This window comes from Falco cherrug, chromosome 9 (assembly GCF_023634085.1).
Source record: "Falco cherrug isolate bFalChe1 chromosome 9, bFalChe1.pri, whole genome shotgun sequence".
Taxonomy (NCBI): Eukaryota; Metazoa; Chordata; class Aves; order Falconiformes; family Falconidae; genus Falco; species Falco cherrug.
Genome location: NC_073705.1, coordinates 38017563 through 38039953, shown reverse-complemented (window position 1 = coordinate 38039953; position 22391 = coordinate 38017563). Strand labels below are relative to the sequence as shown.

Genomic DNA, 22391 nt, shown 5'->3' with positions numbered 1-22391 from the left:
CTCCACTATGTAGCAGCTTGGGGCGAGAAGAGCTTCCCACCACAATCTCGTACCTTACCTGTTTTTTGTTTTTTTCTCCTGGGAACTCCCTCTGGGCTTCCCAGTTTTCACAAGAGAAGAGGAGTTTATCCATTCTGCGTAGTCAGATTCTTGTCAAGAGAGAATTGGGAGCATGGAAACAGGGACTGATGTTTTCAAACTAACTCCTGTTTCCCCCCTTTTCTGGTTTCAGATGCTGTCAGTACCCAAAGAAGCAAATTCGGCAATGCAGACATCACCAGAGCAAAAAGCATTTCTCCAGTGAAGTGAGCTGAAGAGCTTGTTCTGTGAGAGATGTTTTGAAATGGATCCTTGCACTGTAGACAGCTCCTTGCACTTAAGTTTTATTAAAGGAGTAAAGGTCCCCTCTTGCTCAAACTCTTCCAAGATCAAATTTGCTTTCCAGTGATGTATTTTCATACTTCCTCTATCTTCCCTTTCCCTCTTCTTTATTCCTTGGGGACCCGTCAGATGTTAGGATGCATGTCAACACCGGTCACTGTGGCCAGTTGTTTTTGAAACAACAACATTCCTGGTTCATTTAATTTAGTGTTTGAAACTCGCACTGCTCCCGGCAGGAGGCTTGATCAAAATGATGAACGACTACGTGCTGCCTCCCTCTCCTGCTGTGCGCAGAGAGCTGCGGTGGCAAAAGCACGCCTCAGTCCTGCAGACCCCTCTGTGGGTGCTGCGAGAGGCACAGGACCCCAGGCAGGACCACCAGCCTCTCAACGCTGCCCACGTCCACTTACATGTCCCAATGAGTTACCTGCAAAATGCCCAGTCTTCAGAATAAATCAAATGAAAACCCTTGGCTGAGTGTTGTGGTATCAGCAGGAGGTGAGGGAGGCTGGGAATATGGCTTGCACTGAAATTCAGGAGGACTGGAGAAGCTTTTTAATAAAATCCTAAGACCATCCCAGCTTACTACTGGCAAAGTACAAGTCTGGGATCTACTGGTTAGGGGCCCGTTGGTTTTTTTGTTGTTTTGTTTTCTTTTAGCAGGACCCCAGAGCTGATGACAAATGTGTCTAACAAGACAAGCTTTGGGCAGGGGGCGTAGGGAATCAGCCCCTTACAACTTGGTAAAAGTTACTGATAGTGGAATATGATTCCTAAATCCACAGTGACGGCAGGAGGTCACTTCTACAAATACAGACATAAATGCTTTCCCTAGCAAGTGGAAAAAAAATCCACCACATTGCCCTTCCAAAATATTTTAGCCTTGAATTTGCTAATGCTGGTAGCAGCCTGCATGGCCTCTAGCAAAATCCTCCAGAAGGAATGGGGAAAACCCAGTTCCCAAGGTCCTAGGTTGAAAGTCACTTACAGTTGGGAGCTTCCTTGCTTGAGATGTGCTGGAGAGATGCGTACCTCTACGATACAGACAGACTGAGCCTCCAGCCTCCTCTAGGAATTTGAAAATAAACCATGCATATAATAGGTGCACATTTAGTATGAAAGGAAGACACTTCACAAAGGACAAATACTAAACTGTAAAATATATCAAGAGACATTTCCAGGAAAACCTGAATTTAACCTGGTGCTCAGCTGAGCAGGAAGCTCCCAGAAGCTGTTGCCATGTCTGATGGAGGAACAAAACCAAGGGGGAGGCTTTACAGAAGAAATCTGCCTGGAGTTCCTAGAGATGCTAGGAAAAGGGTCAGTGGAGGACCCTCCTCTGCTGTCAGCTTGCAGACAGTGCTCTTTGTGTGGCCCTCTGAAACCATCGGGTTTGCGGTGAAAAAAAACCCACCACGGTATGGTCAAGCAAGATCAACTTTGTGAACCAAAGTGTTAGAGGGACTTACACATCTTGCTAGTGATACTGTCACCATGTGTGCACACTATAGGATATACGGCTGCTCGGTGTCATACCCAAGGTCCATCCAACCCATCTCCTCCCCAGGCTGTGCTCATTAGCAGAAATCTTGGGAAAGAGAATAAAAATACAACAAGAAAAGAATATTATTCCCCTAAACCTCCCCTCCCAGCAGTCTGCCATTTCCATACTCCGAGCCAGAGGCTGTGTTTCAATTTCTGTGTTTAAGATTCTGTTATGGACCAAACCAAACAGTTTTATTACACACTGCTTTGCACCTCGGGTGTGCAACCATAAGTTTCAAAGTATTGATGGACTAGCTATATAGCCATGCTAGGAGTGCTCAGGGGTCACCACTGCCCAGCAGCTTGCTCCTTTTGTTCCATTTCCAGCCCATTTATCCTTTTCTACCACCCTATCTTTTCTAGAAGATAAGCTCAACTCTCCCACTAACACAAAGCCTTTGTTTCTCTTCAGCAAGTGAGAATTTGGAAAGAGAGCACCAAAACCCCTGAAAGCTTATTTTTCCAGTGAATGTGGAATTTTTTTTTATTTTTTCCTCCAAAAAGCATGAGACCATCTCAGGACCTCCTATGCCCTTACCTCTCTGCATGTTCATACAGAGTCTCAACAATTGGAAGAAGCTGAGATACTTGGCTTCTAGAGCACCATGCTCTTGCTTATCTCCTTTCTACTTCTGTTCTTTACACTTCCAGGCAACCTGGTAAGGAGAGCTGTAAGAATGAGGACAAAGGTTTGAGGTTCTTGAGCTACTTATCCAAAGCAAACTGCTGCAGCTGTCATTTTGACTGATCCTGGGCATTTTCCAGGGAGACAGATCCGAGCCCTTGCAGCCTAGGTATCTGTTAAGAGTATCATAACTTGGTCTGCTTCAACTCTGGGGGCCTGAAGGGTCTCCTCTGAAAGCCTGCAAAGAAATTTAACCCTTGCCATTAAGCACATTGGAAAACAACACTGCTAAAATAGAATAGTTCTTCCCAAATGGAACGACCCCTCCCTGTTCCTTCTGTAGCATGGTTAACCGGCACACCAAAAGGATTCTCCCTAGTTGTGCAGAAGGGAAAACACCCCACAACACCATTATTGCAGGCAGCCTGCCTTCCTTCATGCTCTGCCCTCACACCAACTGGCAAACACGGTACCCAAGTACCTACCTGAGATGCTTTAAACAAACCACAACTGCTTGCTTCCTGAGCTGGCTCAGGAAAGACATTGCTGCACCAGTTATGCTCCAGAAAGGCTTTCTTTACAGTCATAAAGGATGAAGAGCTGTTTTTATTTTCTATGAGAGATGAGGTGCTGTAGAACAAGCCATGCAGCTCACATAAATACATCAAGCAGAGTAGCTCCAGCCAATCGGCTGGGTGGGTGTTTGTCACCTCAGGTGTAGGTCTTTTAGCTGGATGCATCCCTAGGTGATTAAAAGGTCACTAGAGGCAGCCGGAGTCTTTCTTTACTTATTATAAAGGCTAGTATAAAAATATATCAGTAATAAATTCCTGACAGATGCTTGTATGTATGGAGATTTGGATAGCAGCAGCTGTGAGTTATGGCCCTATAATTCCTTTGAGGGGTCCCAGGGACATCCCGAGTCATTACCTAGTGCCTGAGAAGGCCTTCCTCAGCTCGGTGCAACCTCCCAGCAAGCTGGGCTTACAAGGGATGGGGTCTAGCTACCAGAGCGGGGGAAGGGGATTTCTCCCCTCTCCCCAGCCTTCCTTACTCTTATGATGCACTCCCTTCAACTCCCATTTCAATAAAATAACCTGACTTGGAAGACACTGGCATTTAATTCCCCTCTTGGGTGAACGGTGACCCAGCAAAGCATCCCGGATCACGCAAGGTTGATCACATGGACCAAACCAGTGCAAAGCCACTGTCAGGTTCAGTGGAGATCCGTGCTAGAATAAGCAGCCGGCCATGAGAGTGAACGAGAGAGAAAAGCCGGTTTCTTGTGGCTTGCAGTGGGAAGGAAACCCAAGATGCTCAGGGACAGCTTGGCAGGGAGCTGGATTTAGAAAGGGGACAGAGGGAAATTTCACACCAATGATGCTCGCCAGGGCTTTGCAAATGCCACACTGGCCTTTTCAGCTCGCAAAAGGAAAGCGGCTTTCACACCTAGGAGGCTTATTTCCAAAGCTGTCTAACAGCACCTTTCACAATTAGGAGGCCGATCTGAAAGGGAGCGACTTCGCTGCCTTCTCCAGCTGAGATTTCTTCCTCAAACAGCACTTTGGTCAGTGAAGAAGAGGGTTATTTTCCAATGCCAGTGAGCATCAAAGATGAAGCTGAAAAATAAAATGAGCCCCAAAAGCCCTGTGCTTCCCCACACACCCATTCTTTTAATAAAGCTACTGAATATCATGTTCTCAGCACAGATTAACCTCAGCTTTGCTCCCAATTATTATTTTACTCTCCTAAGTACAGAAGCAGAAAGGGGCTTGACAAATGAACCTGGCTCTGCTGTTAAGCTGCACTTCCACTTCTGCAAGTTTGTCTGAAGCCTTATTTCTCAGAGAAATCCTCCTTCACACAAATCACTGGCTGTGCATCCCCAGGCCTTTTTACAGCACTCCAGGCCAGGGATTTTTCAACCTCTTGATTTGTGGAGCTTTGCGGATTTTCCAGTGGGGCTGTGAGCCCCATGGGGTGAATTCAGACCTGTCAGCAATGGGCTGGCTTTGCTCAGTCCCCCACACCAGACCTCTAGAAACAGCCCACAGCTCCCATGGGGGCACGCAAGCCACACATGGGAAAAACCTATGTTAGAAATACTTCCTTCTCTTCTCCATTGCAGCGGAAAAGCAACGCTGTTGCTGAAGTCTGGCTTATTTGGGAACCTGCCTGTTACCACTCAGTCCTGAACATGGTGGTGAAATGAAAATAGAAAATGATATAAGGTAAGGATTGCCCTCCCAACAGCTGCGATGTCTCCAACGGGGAGCAGCCCAGCCCAGCCACGGAGAAAGCTCTTGAGCTTTTCAGACTCCGAGCTGTTCCTCTGCAGACAAGGGGTGGAAGAAAAATCAAGCCCATCGGTTCCCCCTCGCCCTTCTCCCAGCGTAAATCAAGGCAGGTGCTTCTCGAGCACTGTGCCTGTGCCGAGGTGGTGATTAGACCCACTGCTGAAGTGGCAGGAGGGTGGTGTGTTAAGACATGGAGGGATCCCATGCTCTTCCCCGCCGGCGATGGCAGGGTGGGAGGCTCGGCGGTGTGTCGGGCTAATCAGACCTACCAGCTAGTCAAGCTCCTCTTGACTCTCCAAACGCAGCCTATGCTCCCCCTGGAGCTCAGCTTTGATTTTTAAGCCTGCAGTGCTGTAAGAACAAGTCTCAGCTGATTTCGCAGCCCGGCCTGAGGTTTAGGTCAGAAGTGGCTGTTCAGATCCATGAGGCTGACCCCCTGCCTGGCGTATTTGCTGCACAAGCTGGGATCTGCACTTGAAATGTTCGTGATCTGCTCCTTCCATTTGCAGTCACTGTATGGGGCAAGACAGGGGGTTGATTGCATCTGCTCAGAGCAGATGTAGGGCTGCAGCACTGCAGAAACACTCCTTGGAAAACCAAAGAACAGAGCAAACAGAGGTACAATATCATGGCAAATTAGCCCCATCATCCTGAAAGACTGTACATTTGCAGAGGTACGTCTTCAGCAGGTGAGGGTTAATGCTGAGCCAGGTATCTCTTCTGTTCAGGTGAGGAGGGGGAGAAAGCAGGGAGCTGCAGGGGTGTGTGTTGTTTCCTTTACCCTGAACAGAGGCTTTTATAGCAAAAATCACCACAGCAGCTAGATACTTTGTGTTGGAAAAAAGACCAAGCTGAACCTTTCCTAACTTCTTCCTATGGGGGAGAAAAAAAATAAATTATCCACATCCTCCCTTCTCCATCTGCACTCTTTTCTGAACTCTGTGTGACCTAGGGTGCCCTTCATGGAGGCACCGAGGAGTATGAAGATGACTATGTACCTAAGAAAAACAGATGGTGATTCTTGGACACCTTATTGCTTCCCACGCCAGGAATATTTTACTTCTTTTGAAGGGTGTTTTGACAAATTGCATGGCTCACATCTGTTTAAGCATGGGGAGAAAGCAGACGACAGCTCAGCTGCATCCATGGAGCCATGAATAAGCAATACCTATCTGTTCTTAGTCAAGAGAGCATTATTGAAGACCACCAGTGTTCACAGAAATACAGCACTAGGACAGTGGCACAGGCATGTTCTGATCCCTCTTTGGAGATACCCTGTGTATAGCGGTATGTCTGCAACTCATCTGCTGTGGTAGATACGGTATTCATCCACAAGTCATTAGCTGCTCCAAAGCGAGCAGAGCAGGGTAATTTCAAGACCACAAGTTGGTTTAAAACATTTTTCAACCCCAGCCCTGGCAGGCAGTAACTCTTTAAATCTCTGGTGATTTGCTTAAAGGCTTATTTCTTACTGCCAATAAGATAAGCAAGTATGTAAACAAGCGACAGGAGCACTTCATGGTGCAGGGACACCTCTCACGGTGGAAGGATTTCTTCTTCCGAATGGCATGGGCAGCCAAGAAGATAGGCTGTCTTGCCCTGCTGCTACTTGGCTATTATAAGACATCACCACAGTTGCAGAAGTAGCATTCCTTACAGACCTCATCAACAGCAGCATATGTTTAAAGATGAAAACATCCCGGTAATAAATAGGCAGAACTTGCAGCCCTGAGCAGCCTATCTGAATAAATCTGTGTTATTTGAGAGCTGCCTAAGAATATACTTCAGGGAAGTAAAAAGGTGGCACTGTTTATAAAAATAGGACTCTATTCATAACACATCCTAAAGGATCCCCATGTCCTTCAACCAGGTCCAAACAAAACATGACATTAGAGGCTTGGTCCGACTCCTATTAAAAGCATTTTTTTCCAGTGACTTTCACAGAGCTTGGATCAGACACAAGAAGGGAGTGAGGTGTCAATATAGTACTTAGTCTTCAGGTCGCAGGACCTCATTAGCAGAGCAGTGTGAATAATAGGTCTCCTGGTTCACCAGTCCAACTGAAAAATCACACCCCAAAAACAATGGTTTGGAGGTCAACAAAAATGCTTCATTTTACTCAAAATGCATAGTTCACTTTCTGGTTTCAGTTGATGTATTTTATTTTTTTTTTAAACCCTGAACCATTTTTTTTTTAACTGACGAAATTAAAACACAAGTTACTTTCTTCAATGGCACCTTATTTCCAAACTCGGACCCAAAGCCTGGAAAAAACCCCATCCAATCTGCTCTCTTGACCACTGTAGCTGGCAAATGTATTTAGAAGCCAAGATGCTCTGTGCTAAAGCTCCACAGCCCCACAGCCGTGATCCCCAAAATCACCTCAGCAGCCTGCAGAAGGAACAAGACTGGAAGCAGGGCTGGGATTTGCATGCCAGGATGTGGCCACCATCCCCGGTCTGCAGACGGTGGAGCTGATGGTGAGTCAGCACTGAGATATTGTTGCTTTCCAGCAAAGCATTTTAAGGCAACTTGGGATGTGTCCAAGAGCAGTTTATAGGTGTCTCAGGTATTTACACGGGAAGGGGGAAGGTGGTTCCCGTTTCGGCTGTGCCAAGTTCTTCCACCCCCTGTTAGCAGCGATGGTCACCTGCTTTACTACATGTTTGGCAGAAAAGAATAATCCCTCCCCATAGCTCACTGGTTTTATGAACTGCAACAGATGTTTCAGACCACACATTACCCTGCTCTGTCACTGCCAGGATGAAGTGAGGAACACCATGATGGGTGGCTGATGGGCGCAGTATGAATTTTGTCTGGCCCATCAGCCCAGTCAGAGCTGGAGCCCAGCCAGACCAAGTGGCTAATACCTTCTCCTCCTGCTCCAGCCAAACATCCCAGGAGATTGTTTAAGACTGCACGTGACCAGCAGCAATAATTAATCACAAAAAGTTATTTCTCTCAAAACCAATTCACGTTACGCCTCCATCATGGATTTGACAGCAGTCAGTAATGACGGTGGCAAATTAAAGTTAGGCAAGACCCTCCAATTAATGAGATAACATGCGCTGATCATCATGTATCTGTACTGAGTCCTACCACAGTCTTTTTTCCTTAGCCTTACATATTTTTCACACACCAGGAAGAGAAGTCATCAGTTCAAGACTACTTTAAGTATCTGAACTGGACTCCAGCTACCCTGCTACTTGGAGCCCTTCAGAGGGGAATTTGGGGAATGCAAGTGTCACTAGTGCCTCATACCCTCTCCAGCCAGCAGTGCCAGGGGCTTCACGAGCCATCCCCACAAGTCACATCATGGCCCAATCCAGTAACCATCCATGGATTTCAATATGTAAATATAGTTAGAGAACTGCAGAGAGATTTTTCTTGACCAAGAAGAGATTTACATCAAATTTGGGAATAGGGGAAATGCTGCTGGCTAGAATGTGACCCCTTCAATTAGCTCAGGAGTGCTGTTCTGCATCTCTACTCCTGGGCCAGGCATAGAAAAAATGGAGAGATGCTAAAGCTCTGAAGGGAATGGCAGCACAAGCAGCCCTTGCTCACAGAAAGGTGTTTTAGCATTGAGCCAGCAGACCTCAGCTGGGCATATCTGTCCAGTGCCTGCACATTTCTCATACATCATGTTCTCACACCTCCTCTCTGAACTCCAGTGCCCTGGTCCTCCTTGCTCTCTGAGCTGTGAGCATCTCTGGGAAGCCAGCTGCACGTGGTGCTGCCAGCCATGGCACAAAGGTACTGGGGTAGGAAGGAAGAGATTGCACAAGTCAGAGCAGAAATCTACTGCCAGCACTCTCCAGTCTTTTCAGCATAGCCTGGGCCAGGATATTCAGTGAGCAATCTGTGCCCCATCATCACAAATACCATATTTTTCTCTGGAAATAAAAAGTAAATATATGTCAATAGGACATCTGCTCCTAAGGGAAGCAGAAAGACATGGGAATAAACCATCAGCATCAGACTGCTCTCAGGGAGAAGAAAACAGTGTCAGAATTACTTCATGCATTAACTGTTAGTGCAAGGTCACTTCGATGCCTGGAGTGCTGAGAGATGCAAGACTCATTCAGGTAGCTCTGATATTCCATCAAGCCTTTAATCACCTGCCTGTGTCTCCTTGCAGGGAAACAGGCGGTAGCCACTTGTTTGCATTTTGAGGATGCAATGCAGGTGGCACCCGTGGGCCTGGCTTTCAGCTAAGAACTGCTTTTAACATCGCACCTCCAAATACTTTTAAGGAGTTAACACAGCCACCTTCTTTCAACACCCTGTCACGAGATGCCAGCTAAAGCAGTTTCTTGGCTACTTTATAGTTTGACTCCCAACAGCTCCTGCTCACCCAGGGTTTATTTTCATCATCTGCCTCCTTTAGATGCCCAACACCTCAGCAGCAAATGCTTCTGTGGAGGGGTTCCCTAGTTCAGGCAAATTCAAAGACTTTTTGTGAGATGATGGCAGGGTTTCCAAGGTGAGCTGATGGGCTGGGTTTGTGCTCAGGTATAAGACTTCCTGGCTAGGACGACCGCCCAGAATCCCCATCCTCAACATGTACCCAGCCTGCCCCTCCATTAGGCTAGGCAAATGGCTAGGTAAAGTGGGAGGCTCTTGGGCCACCAGTGAAAGCCCCAAACCTTTATTTAAAAGTCTAAGGGATTTAAAAAGGATGAAGCTAGGGCAGGGACCAGCTTTTTGTTCAACATGTGCTGACTATGCCCTGAAGTATGGGACTTTTAGACATGATTGGGAGTATTATAATAGTGCCTTTGTGCCATATGAAACCAAATCAAAGAAAACATTTCATAAATAGCCCATGTTAAAGATGGATCCATTTATTTTTTCCCATCAAACTTCCATCTTTCCCTTTGCTGCATTTGCTAATTATCCAGTATGCATTTGCTTAAAGAAAGCATTTTTCTAGCCTTCACAATCCATCTTCCCATCCTAATGGATCTTGTGGTAAAGTCATTACAGAGACTTTATGAAATCACAGTTATTTCCATGACAACAGTGATGTAATAAAGGTGGGATTATGACATTACTGCAAGATCAAGCTGAAGGACGGGATGGATTTGTTTACCCCAGATAGGGCAATGAAGAGACTTCTTTCATTCAATGTTTCTAAAAGTGCCTTAAGGTCTGCTAATGGAAGGTACATTTTCTATCTATTTTTTTCTTTCCTTCTTTTACTTCTATTCTTTTTTCTTTTCTTTTTTTTTTTTCTTTTTTTTTTCAGTTATTTATTATGCTCTTTTTCTAGCACACATAGTTTAATAACTTTCAGAGGAGGATCCATGCTGAGGATATATTCACCCTTCTTTGTGAAAGGGAGGATGATCCCTACAAGTCTCATGGCTCTTGCCTTTCCTGAAAGGCAGCAATACCCACTGGGGAAGGGTTTTCCACCAGCATTTAAAGAACTGGCAGGATGGACTTTCCCCTTTCAAGGATGGCTGATCTAAGCTGCTTTATCTTCAAACATTTTAATAAAGAAATCACCTGCCACTGGATCACAGCATGAATTGGCTACCCATGAAATTAGGTTTGAAAATGACATTAAACCCCTTTTCCCTCCTTAATGGAAATATAACCAGCCCAGGTCTGGCCAGCAAATTCCCAGCTAAGAAACATTTTGTCTCTAAAGCCTAGACACACTAGTAAAGACACTCTAGAAGTAAGTGATTTTTAGCTCGCTTGCTCTCCAGCAATCACAGAATAAACTTAGGTGGAAATGACACAGCAATTCCTAAAGGATCAGAGCATGGAATGCCACAAGACAGCTTTGAAGATAGCTGGGGTTTCTGGTTTGTTTTTCACAAGAAGAAGAGATTAATATTTCATACGGTACATGGTTCAAAAGTTGATTAATGTTTCAGTGTGTGGAAATCCAAGCTCAAGAGGCAAGTTTCCTGATGTAAAATTTTTAAGCTGGCTGTAGGGCTTGTATGGCCAACTTCTCCAAGGGTGTATTTCATTTAACCCCCTTAAAAATTACTTCTGCTGTGACTAGTTCAGTGCTTGACCTACAAGTGCGGGGCACTCATGATCTCCAGCAAGGCTGTGCCATGGGGTAGCAGAACTTGCCCATGATAGCTGCTCAGGTGGGCTTTGGTGTCCCCGTCTACCCAGCTCCCTCCCCTCTGCGGCATGTTGCTACAGCCAAGCAGAGGGTTGCCTGTGGTCTGATGGTCCACAACAGTCCTCCTACCCTACTCCACCTGCTTGCTCAATGGGATGATATCATCAGGTTTTCTTCCACTGGTGGCCAATCTAGAGGATCTTCTTCTGCTTCTTTGCAAGCTGATGAGGAGCTACGGCCCCAGCACCTTTGCTTTGTGCTGGGTGGCATGGTAAATATGCAGAAGAGTGCCCAAAAGTCCCCTGCTCTGAAAGCTCATTTGCTTCAAGCCCAGCCTGACTGATCTAAGCAGCTGTTTTAGCTCGTCCTGCCCCAGTTCCTGCTCCTCTAAGCCTTCCCAATATCTCTTCATCAATAGAAGATAAACACCACACCGTAAGGCCACACAGACATGTTAATGAAATGTGAATTATTAACAGCAGCGTGCTAAGGGGGGAGAGGACACAACACTGTCATTTTTCCATTAATATGTAAAATGGGTGACGCTCCCTCCGTTTGCTGGAGGGGAAGAGCAGATTCAAGTCTATGTCCCATTTCAGGGCCAGGATGGGTAATGAGATAACCCGACTGCCGATTGCTGTGCCTCTCGCCCTCTTTCTTTCTTCTGTGATAAAAGGACAGAGGGGAATGCAGACAATTAAAAGGAGGATTCCAATCGGCCCCGGAGAGATTCAATGAATAATAATGGACCTCCAGCTGCTAATGTGCTTAAGGACTTCCAAGTCTCAAGTGTCTAACCAGCTTAAGGGTCCGTACCACAGACTTCATTTCTATCTGTAAATGGGAAAGGCGGGGTGGGGGGTGGGGGGGTGGGGGGGTTGGGGGGGGTGGGGGGGGGGGTGTGGTGTCCCTGCCTCTTACTACAGATGGGATCGTCTCTCAGTCACTTGCTGAGCCCTTCACAAGGACGATGTGACAGTGGCAAAAGAGTAAAGTCAACTTAGCGGCTCTCTCACAGCCAACATTAGGCATGTGGTGAGGAAGTTCCTTGCTTAACCAACCTCTGTATGTCACCTACAGCTGATAACACTCATAGTCACCCCAAATACCTCAAAAAGGGTCCAATATTCTACTAGAATAAAACCAGCACTTTGTCTCTGAAGTTTTGTTTTCTTACATTATAAACTTCTGTGTTGCAAGATAGTAAATGCGTGACTCATTCTTCCTCTGTACAGCTCTTGATAAGGGAAAGGTCTCTGTCATGGTGTGACCCACACTGACTGCTCACCTCCCACACTTGCCTTGCAGAAAGGGCAGCAGCTGCACAACATGTAGGACAGCCAAAGCCGCATATAAAATGCCCACCTGAAGATTCATTATCAGTTTTTTCTGGCACTTCCCTTGTTTTCTGCTTTCTCTCCCATTGTGCTTCTCTCTCTCTTCCACAATCTATCCACTTTCCCCCTGCAGTCTCCCTCCTTGGACTAACTGTCCAAGACAGCCTCCTCTCTTTGACCCTCCCAGGTTTCTACCATGCTCATGAATTTCCATGGAGGATCAAGGGATAGACTTGCACAGGGGGAAGGGCAAAGAAGAAAGCAGCAAGCAGTAGCTCAGCCTTGAGTTCTCCATGAAGTTGTGCTCCTCACCCCATCTGAAGGTTATAGGGTAACTGCCACAGATTCAGAGAACAACTTCAGTGGCTGGCAACCAGATGATCAAAGGAACGAGGAACATTAGCTAGGTAAGGGCTCCTCAGCCGTCGAAGGGCATATGAACAGAGATCTGAGAATCACAAGAAAAGCTGTTTCCACCTCTCCTGGAGCAAGGACTAGGGACATCAGAGGAAACTCACAGATTCAGAACAAACAAAATGATCTGTTTTTATAGCCAGTGTGTCTCTATGCCATGGGACTTTTCAACAGAGGATCTGTGGCTGCTAAAGGCTCACGAGAGTTCATAAAACCCCTGGATTTTTCTGCTGAAAGCTTGTCTGCCCAGGCTATTATGTACAAACACACCGCTTACGGGTGAGGAGGTCCCTGATCTGCAAAGCACAGGTGGCTGCGGAAGTATTCTGGAGCATTACCACTGCTGTTCACCCTGTACTTACACAGGTTTCCAGGTACATTACTGCCTGCCTCACAGACAGGATCTTGTACTTGGGGGACACCTGGTCTGACCTGGCACGACTGTGATCGTGTCCTGGTACCTTCACATCTCGCTAGTTCCAGGACACAGCTTGAAAGACAACACATGCCCTCTTCTCCAGCTTTGGGGAAAACCCGCAGGATTTGTAGGCAACGGCGAGATGTCACATGAAGCAGGAAGATGGATTGGAGTTTAACAGGTATAGATGCTGGCAGCGGGAGTGGAGGAGGGGACAGTTGCATAAGCTGGCACTGGAGACTCGCTGGTCCCTGGCACACGAGGTAAGTACATCACTCAACACAAAAGAGTTTAAAGAGAGAAGTTGTGTAAGGTCGGCTGCGTGTCAGCCTTACATGGCTGAATCATGCAAGTTTAAAGCCTTCAAAGCAGGATAAGATCTCAGCGCAGCCACGTGCGTGCTCATTCCTTCAACCTGAGGTTGGGAAAATGACGGGAAGGCACAAGTGAAAGCAGAGCAGAGTAATTAGCTAATTAGTGGAGCTGACTAATCAGCTAATTTACAAAGGTTTTTTTCATTATTATTCACAGAGAAAGAATTCTGGAGAGCTTTGGTGCAGACCGAGGTGTAGTCCACCAAGCAGAGGGAACAGGGGGTTTGCCTAAAGCAGAGAGTGTTCAGAACTCATTGGAGTGGGTTAAAACCACCGCATCTTCTCAGGTTGTCTCGTTTTGCACTGCTGAAGGATGGGACCAGCCCCAGTCATGCTCCTTCAGGGAAGGAGCTACCTGTGCTGCCTGCCAATTGCTCTTCTTCTGCGGAAGGGGCAGGAGAGCGGAGGGTCTCCTCTGTTATGGCTTGAACTGGCAAAGGGAGATTTACTTGCCTAGGACTCAACAGCTATATTTAACCTTCTCCTAAACGCTACCTAGGCAGCTCAGACAACTCAAGCGGTGAAACGATATCATATAATGAATGCCCAGGGTGGAACAAAGCTGCTGCTTCCCGCTTCTTTGAAAGATCGCTCAGCCCAGTGAGAGAAATGTCAATAAAAAGATATTTAAGTTGAGAAGGGAGGGGAGAAGGAAAGAATGTGGATGCCCAGCCTGCACCTCCTACCCATTTCTCCTTTCCTTCTCCGTTCCCTTCCCCTCCGATGTCCTTGCATATTCTCCAGCAGCAATATCACACTGCTGCTATTACGGTCAGGATGGATATTTGAACAGCCTTAGATCAATATTTGTGCAAAGGGAAAGCTCGTGCATCACAGGGCTTCAAATTAACCTCTGGTCCCATATTCACACTGGCACACAGGACCTGCAGGAGCGGCATATTCTCCTGGGGAAAAGTGGGACATACGTTTCATAACACAGTAAAAAAAAAAAAAAAAAAAGCAATAATAGATCCAACACCAGCTCATGCACGTTTTTACATTTCTCCCTCAGGTTGGGGGGGTGGGGTGGGGGTGGGAAACAGCTTTTCTTAATTAGCATCCTAACCTTTTCTAAACAGGTTCAAGGGTGTCTTGGCAGGCTTGGGAAGTGGTGTGAAAGCAGCACTGAGTAGCAGCAGCAGAATTAGTCAGGTGTAAAAGGATCTTGCTTTTTTTCTGGGGAGTTGATTAGGGTACCAGTAATGAGAAACATGAAGAACTTCCAAGGTTGCAGATACCTGTTTTTTCCATTACTAAAAGGAAACATTACCTTGAAATTGCATGCTTGGGGGTAGAAAGTATTTCTTGCAGCAGAAAATCATTGATCCATAAGTCCCAGCTGAGCCATTATGGACTTTGCCAGCTGAACTTGCGTCTGGCCCATTGGCAGAAGTCAGGCATGGCCATATTGCCTATGGCAATAAGGTTTGTGACCAAGCCAGTCCCTGCTCCTCACAGTTGGGCTTCCTTGCCTAGCCAGCCACCTGGGTCACTCCAGCCAGACGAGGAGGCAACACACGGGCAGTGTGGACATTTGGGGAGTTCAGGGTTGAACACAGCATCATCTAGCTGCAGCTAGTGGACATGTATTTTCTGAGACACAGTACCGGGCTGGATTGAGACACATCTGGCCACCCACAGCAACATGGGTTCCCAGTGAGGAAAATCCCAGTGAGTTCAGTCCAAGGATAGATTAACAAGGCAGTGTAGCGAAACAACCAATTCCACTTGCATCTGTCCGTTACCACTCCCCATCTTTTCCCCCTTAGTTCACCCTATGCCAAAGTCACAGCCAGCTCGCTATTTTTTCCCTTCCCCTACCTACACGTCTATGAAAACTTAAGACACACCAACAAAACAGATCAGTTTTGCCTCAGTCTATTTAGCCCGTGCTCCACATGATCCTAGCTGGTACCGCCAGCAGCATGGTCCACAAACCCGAAGCGTATTTGCAAACTATTTTAATCTTGTCTCCCTTTCTGAATCACCATCCTGTCTCTCAGCAGTGATGGATGGGCTGTCATTGTGCAAGGCCTGCTGTCCCATTGCTAGACAGCTTTCAGAAGACTGTGGTGGTTTCCCATGTTGCTTTTCCACTTAGCCTTGATCTGACAACCCTCTAAAAGGAGCTGGAGGTTTCTTTCATAGCTCCTGATGAGCTGGCACCACTTTCCATGCCATCACAAGCCTCCCAACTTTCGCCCTAGTTGGATGCAGCCAGTGTCTGGATCCTTGCAATTACCCTTTCCTTTTCCAGCCGTGTAGCACAATGGTGGGACAGTATGGGCAGGCTTGTATTATGGGTGCTCACACATGGAAACAGAGGAATTGCCAAATTCACCCCAGAAGGAAAATGAGCAGACATTTATACAAATAGTAAGGTTTTTGGCTCCTTTAGTCTGCAAGGCTAGACACTTGATGATGCTTGCTCCTGCTTTTTCCTCACATTATTTGCCATATTTAGCCTCCTTTCATTCTGCTTTGCCATCACACTAAGCAAACAGGGAATGGCACTTGCCCAGCAAGGGAACGGATGAGATGAATTTGCTCACTGAATAACGAAATGTGTTTTTTCCTTCTGCTCAGCGTCTGACTGAGTCTTGTTTCTGGATTTCAGAAGAAATATTCTCCTTTCCTCCACCTCTCCTCCAAAGCCACAGGAAATATTTTGTTCAGCTAGGAAATAAAATTTTAAAAAAAAAATATTTTGACTGTCCAAGGAAATTTTAGGCAGAAAGGTACCAATTAATCTACATTAAAGTGAAATTAGCCTAATATTAAAACAATAGGAGGATGACAAGGGAGAGATCAGCCTCTAATGTCCTCATTAGCCAGTGCTGCTCCTTGTGAGCTTTACATTATGTGAAGGTAGCTGTCTGGTTGCACTTCATTAGCACTGGGGTTAATTACATCTAAGGAGGCAGAGACATGGGCTATCCCCCTACCCTTGCTGCTGTTCTCCTCCTTGCTTCGCCCCTCACTCCTGGATGGAAGTTGATGTTCCCCTTGACTCCTGTCAATCCTCTATTTGTAGACAGGTAGAACAGGACGCATTTTTCAAAACAATAGGTGTGAGCAGTGTCTTTCCAGGAACTCTAGGTAATTTGGGTAATGCTTAGGTACAGCAGGATCACTGCACTGCTGGCACACTGCAGATGAAGTTATGTAGCTGAAATCTTTCCCAAATCCCTCACAAACTCTTCCTGCTCCCCTACAACTCTTTGTGTCCTCCTTTTCTCTCTGACTTTCACAAGATTTTTGCCCCGTCTCCATCCTACATTGCTTTTTCTCCCCCAGCCCCTCTTTTCCCCCTCTGCTTGATGGGCAGCCACTCAGCTCCCTGAGCCACCCCTTTTTCTCCTTCTTCTGCCAACCCTGGCTGCTTATTTTTATTGTTTAGCTTTGGGATTTAAAATTTTTTGACCCCGGTGATGTCAAGTCAGATTGTCTGTCAGCACATCAGGTTGCCAGCAGATGAAGGATGGTTCACAGGGAAGACAACAATGAAAAATTATTATTATTATCATCATTAATAATAATAGTTGTTGTTGTTATTATTATTATTATTACACCTCTAAGATTTGGGACCATTTCCCAGAGAGGATGCAGAAATGCTCAAGGGTCTTCCTCCAAAAGTGCCACTGGCCTGGAAGGTAGTAGGATTCAAACACATGGCAAAAGAGTTAGGAACAACTTCAGCAAGAGTGGGGCATTATCTACGGAGGGGCAGCGTACATCTGCCTGAACGCATGAATTATGCACAAACCCAGGCACATGGACAGCTCGGACATTAAGATGGAAACCGCTTTGATTTGTGGTTTTGAAAGGGCCCTCCAGCATTGGCTGGAAGGGGAACATGCCCTTCATGGGGACCACGGGGAGCAGGCGTGGGATGAGAGGATGCATTTGGACCTCTTCTGTTGGGGATTGCAAGATGATGGCAGGTTATGCCTGAGCAACTCTGAACCCATACTTTTTTCAACCCTTTCCCTGAACATTCTCTCTTGCCCTTGGCTCAAGACATATTCCTGGGTGAGGTACTCCTTTGACCTGCCTCAGTCCCACATCAGCACACCCATCGTAAAAGAAACACAGGGCAGACAGCCTCCCCTGGCACCAGGGAGAGATGCAGTGTCTGAAACAGCGCTCCTGGCATTGCTGCCTCCCTCAGAGAACACACACCCTGCCAGCAAATCCAGAGTTGGGGGAGAGAGACCTCAGGCAGTGCCAGGGAGGGCGATCTGCCCAGTGGGAACTTACTGAAGAAGGAGAGCACGTGAACCAAGGTCTCTTACCACCTGGCTGCGTGTTAGGGGATTGGAAAGCACTGTACTGTGAAACGGCAGGATAGCTATTAACCGAAAGCTGCACAGTGAAACTGCGAATAAAATCTATTTCTATTGAACCTTTAAAAGTCCTTATGGATCACTTAGGAGCGAGGATGAGTTCTGGTGGGAGCTGTCGGCAGAGGCAGGTGTCATGCCACACGGGGAGCAACTGGGCAGGTCTGTGCCATAGGCCCCTCTGAAGAGCATCCCTCCTCTCCACGCACAGTGCCCATAACCTGAAGCTTTGCAGGAATCAAGTGCTGTGGGGCTGAATCACACTGTGTCTGGCTGTCCTGCATGTGAGCATGGTTAGGCTGGAGTGTGTCACTCTTCCTTGAGACTGAAGGGACTCTGCAAATTCACTAAGAACAAGCAGATTTATGGCTGATAAAGCCAGGAGATTACTACAGTTGTTAGAGGTCTTTGCATCCACAGGCTACATTTGTTTTCCCTCTGAAAGTCACCAGAAGACCTTTCCAGATCCAAATGTTTCCCACCACAGCACTACCAATCATTTGCCTGCAAATTTACTCTGTAACTGCACTTCAGTCCCTCTCTCACAACCAGCCCTCCTTCACAGTGCACCAGAACTGCCACAGGCCACGAAGTGGGGAAGCCGGCACCCGGGCCAGAGCCAGCAGGGGGGCCCGGCCAAAACAACGGCTGCCCTTCCCCGCATCCTAAGAAGAGCAGCTGGAGGGTGGGGAGAAGGCAGCTTTGCAATTAAATCACAGCATGGCAGGAGCTGCAAGGCGAGCCCCAAGATGGGAAAGGACAGTGCTGCATATGGCTGGTTTTGCCGGCTCTTGCCCCTGGGTTTGGCTTGCAGGAGGGTTGGGGTGCTTTAGCAGCAGCCCCTGCCCAAACCAACAGCATGGGTCAGCCTGCACCCAGTACGTGAGCAATAAAGATTTGCTTTCAGCTCCTTCCCAACCCTGCATGCATACCCTGCTGTCCCCAGCACTGCTGCGGGTACCGCCCTGTGCTGCTCTGCTGCCGCAACCCTCCTTCCCACATGCTCTCCCCCTCCTTCCCCTGCTCCTTTTAATTAGCAACTTTTTCTTTGTTCCCTTTAATTAAGCGGGGTGGGGGCAGGAGAGCGGAGGGGGAGGCTGCTGTCAGCCAGATGAGTTATTATCGCCGCGCACAAGATCAAAGGCCGGGAGCTCTCGTCTCGTCCTTAATTTGGGCAGCGTCTTTGGGCAAAAGACACTTTTATTTGTGGTTTTTCCATGGTGGTGGTTGGGATGCCAAGGCGTACACTGGGCTGGAAAGGGAGGGCTGGAGCCCAGGAGGGCGAGTTGGGAGCAGGACTTTGGCTCCCCTTCTTTCAAGCCATAACTTGAAGAGGAATTTGGGTGGCGCCTGGACTCCACATGTGGGCATCTCGGGCAGGTTGGCTAATGCCCGCATGTAAAACCTGATGGTCCAGATACTCGCCTAAGGGAGGGGGAGATGACCAGCTTTTATGCAGATAGGGCATGCAGTTCTGCCAGAGCTTTAATGTAGCGAGCACACTAATTATGGGAAAATAGAGGCAAATGTGGGAAAATAAACCACTCAGGGATGTAAGAAAGAGCAGCCTTAGCTAAAGGTATGAGCAAAGGGCCACACTACAATGATATTTTTTATGTGCAAGTTTCTGAAGCACATGTGGGATTGTCTAATGAACAGTGTGTCTTTTGCGGAGGAACATATTCTGGGGTGCCAAAGCTTCAGAGAAATTTGGCCTTATTTTATTTTTAATTTGATCTAGCATAACGATACTACAGCATGGGACAGTTCCTTGCTCTGAGTTTAGAAAGTATAAGGCACTGCACCTCACACTAGGTATTTGCACCTTACAGCTGAGTCTCCGTAATCAGGTCTGTTTGGGTCCATGGGACTGTAACAGGGCGATGCTCTCATTTTATTGAGATTTATCCTCTTATTAAAAATGCTTTAGAGACTCCCCATCTCACATGCCATACTGTATTTTCTGTCCTTATCACACCCACTTATCTGTACCATGTCCCAAATACTCTGCATACCATTGTAATAACTTTTTTGGTGCTTTTTTTGGTAAACTAGGTCACAATTGCAGGCTGGAAGAGAGAGCCCCAATGCTCTATGCCATACAGTACTGCCTTGAAATACGGAAAGTTACAGAAAATCCAAACTGGGCCCCATCTACTATTGAAACACACCTCCTAGCCAGTTCATATTTAATGGTAGCTAAAATTAAAGAAAACAAACAAACTCATAATCTAAGATTAAGGTCTGTGTGATGCTGGAGTGTTGTCTTATAACTGTGTATCAGAAGGCAGAGGGTTGTTAATTAACTTTCTATTGACGAAACAAAGCGCATAGAGATGAACCTTGCTAATCTGTTTTGTGCTAATCAGCACACATTATTAATTTGCTGAAAAAAAAAAGTCATCCTCTTCCCACTTGAACACAAGTTTAATAGGGCTGGAGTGCGGTTTCGCATTACCCAGGCTTCATTCTTTTGATGACATATGTTGCAGTGCATTTCCTAGTGCATTATGAAGCTTCGGCATAAATAATTTAAGCTAAACTCCAGTTGTTAAAATAAACGAGCAAAGTATCTTTGGTGATTAATTACCCTTCCTTCCTTCTCCCTCCCCTCCCTTCTAAAAGCGCAAGCACCTGTGCCACAGCCCAGCAAAATGTTTCAGTCTCCTGTGACCAAGGGCATCCCAAATGTTTTACCTGGCACAGGGGGGACCGGGATGCTTGGATTTGCTGCAAATGCCTTCTCAGCCCAGGGGAAAGCTGGGAGGTGTCAGCAACCAAATCCTGCTCACACTGAGTCAAAAAAAAAAAAAAAAAAATGTTTTGGTGGATTTAATGCTCGATGAATTCCCATTTAACTAGCGGGTTTATGGGACTCAGGTTTTCAATGGGATGAGGTTCAGGTTCTGACTTGCCAGCTTAGAAAGCTTGAATAATCAGTAATAATGTGCTTCTTGGGTCTTTCTGGAAGGACAGCACTCACACGGGACCTCTTACTCACCCTGCCCGCAGCATGCCCAAGCCTGGGCTGCACCCAGTGCCCACAGCTGGGTCCTGCCTGCCCCCATCTAGGTTTTTTTTCCTTCTGCTTCCTTGCAGCAATGTGGGCAATGATATATTTCCTTTAAGGAAAGGAAATTTCCTTGAAGTTTGGCTTGTTTGGCTTTCTTGCCCTCTCCTCCCACTCAGGAGGGGACTTCATTCTATTCCTCCCAGCAAGCTCCCACTCGCCTGACACCACCGAGTCACAGCCCCAGGCTGGCACCAACCCCAGGTGCCCCTTTGTGAGGGGAAAGCGAGGTAAGGGGCTGCCGACCGCCCCTCGCCCATGCCTGGCCTGTCTGGGGACACTTGTGGTACCCAAGGACTCTTGCCAGGAAGCACCTTCGCTTTGCTGCCCCCGTGTCTTCTCTCACCCTTCTCCCTCTCCTCAGCCCTGTCAGCTCCGATGAGGAGCTGTGCAGTGCTGGGCACTCTAAGGATGCTTACATGCTCCCGGCACCATAGGGGTGCTGCTCTGGGGGGCAGCCCCAGGCTGCCACCCCCTGCCCGCCCTGGGAGCTGGGCAGGGATGCATACCTGTGGGCACAGTCCCACTGGGGGATAAGCACTTTCCCCTTTCCCCAACGCCTGCTGGCACACAGAGAGCTGCCATCAGCAAAGCCTTTGGCCTCCAGGGTGAGGTGGGGGGAACAAAATACATGAGCTATGTCTGCTAACAGAGCTGGACGGATGGAAAAACCTGGGCATTAAATAAAACCCACAGATGTTTCACAACCAGCCATGAAGAGTATTTCATTTAACAGCTCAGAGCTATTTTTAGCATCAGTTAATCATTCTATTTTTTCCTTTATGTCTCCCTCCCCGCCCCCCCCCCCAGTCACGGGAGCTGCTGGAACACCAGACTGCTCTGCCCGAGGAGCATGTTGGCTCCTGCTACCAGGTGCCCACCTGAAGTTAGAGGTCTCTGTAGCAACATCATAACCCATCACTGCAGAAAGGCAGGATGTCGTGATAGCTGGGGATGGAAGGACAGACATCCAGGTAAGAGGAAAACCAGCTTCCTCAAAAAAAAAAAAAAAAATTAAATAAAATGGGTAGCAAAACTAGGGAAGCTCCTGAGCAATACTGGGGAGTGATTTCCACGCATCACTACATCTACCTGTCTTGCAGGATCAGCAGCTCTTTAAGAGAAAAATCAAGCTGCCACAAACACTGGTATTTTCTCTCGCAGATGCTCTTCACCTTGCTAATGACAGCCCTATGGAGCAGCGGTGGGTTCTCAGCGAAGCAAGAGAAGATGGACTATTGACCCAGGAAGAGGGGACGGGGCACTGGGGAAATGCACACTGAGCCAGTCACAGTGCCTGAACGCAGGCTGGAGAGGGAGTGTGGAAATTCCCATCGGGCGAAAGCAAACATGATGGATGGCACTCCCATCACCCATCCCCGCAGTTCACCTCCAACCGTCTCTCTTCACTTATTTCTCTCTCCTTTTTTTTTTTTTTTTTTTTTTTTTTTTTAAGGTGGGATGTTTTTTAAGTATCCTTTTGGTGGCTAAAA

At 47.1% G+C, this 22391-nt stretch overlaps 1 protein-coding gene across 1 annotated transcript in view; it reads right to left on the bottom strand.

Moving 5' to 3' along the window:
• Positions 1 to 20537, bottom strand: part of SLC29A3 (solute carrier family 29 member 3) — a 174511-nt gene extending 153974 nt beyond the window's left edge. The window contains exon 1 of the mRNA XM_055720371.1: positions 20526 to 20537. The gene's annotated coding sequence lies outside the window, so the exon portion shown is untranslated. The remainder of the gene's footprint in view (positions 1 to 20525) is intronic.
• Positions 20538 to 22391: the final 1854 nt, after the last annotated feature.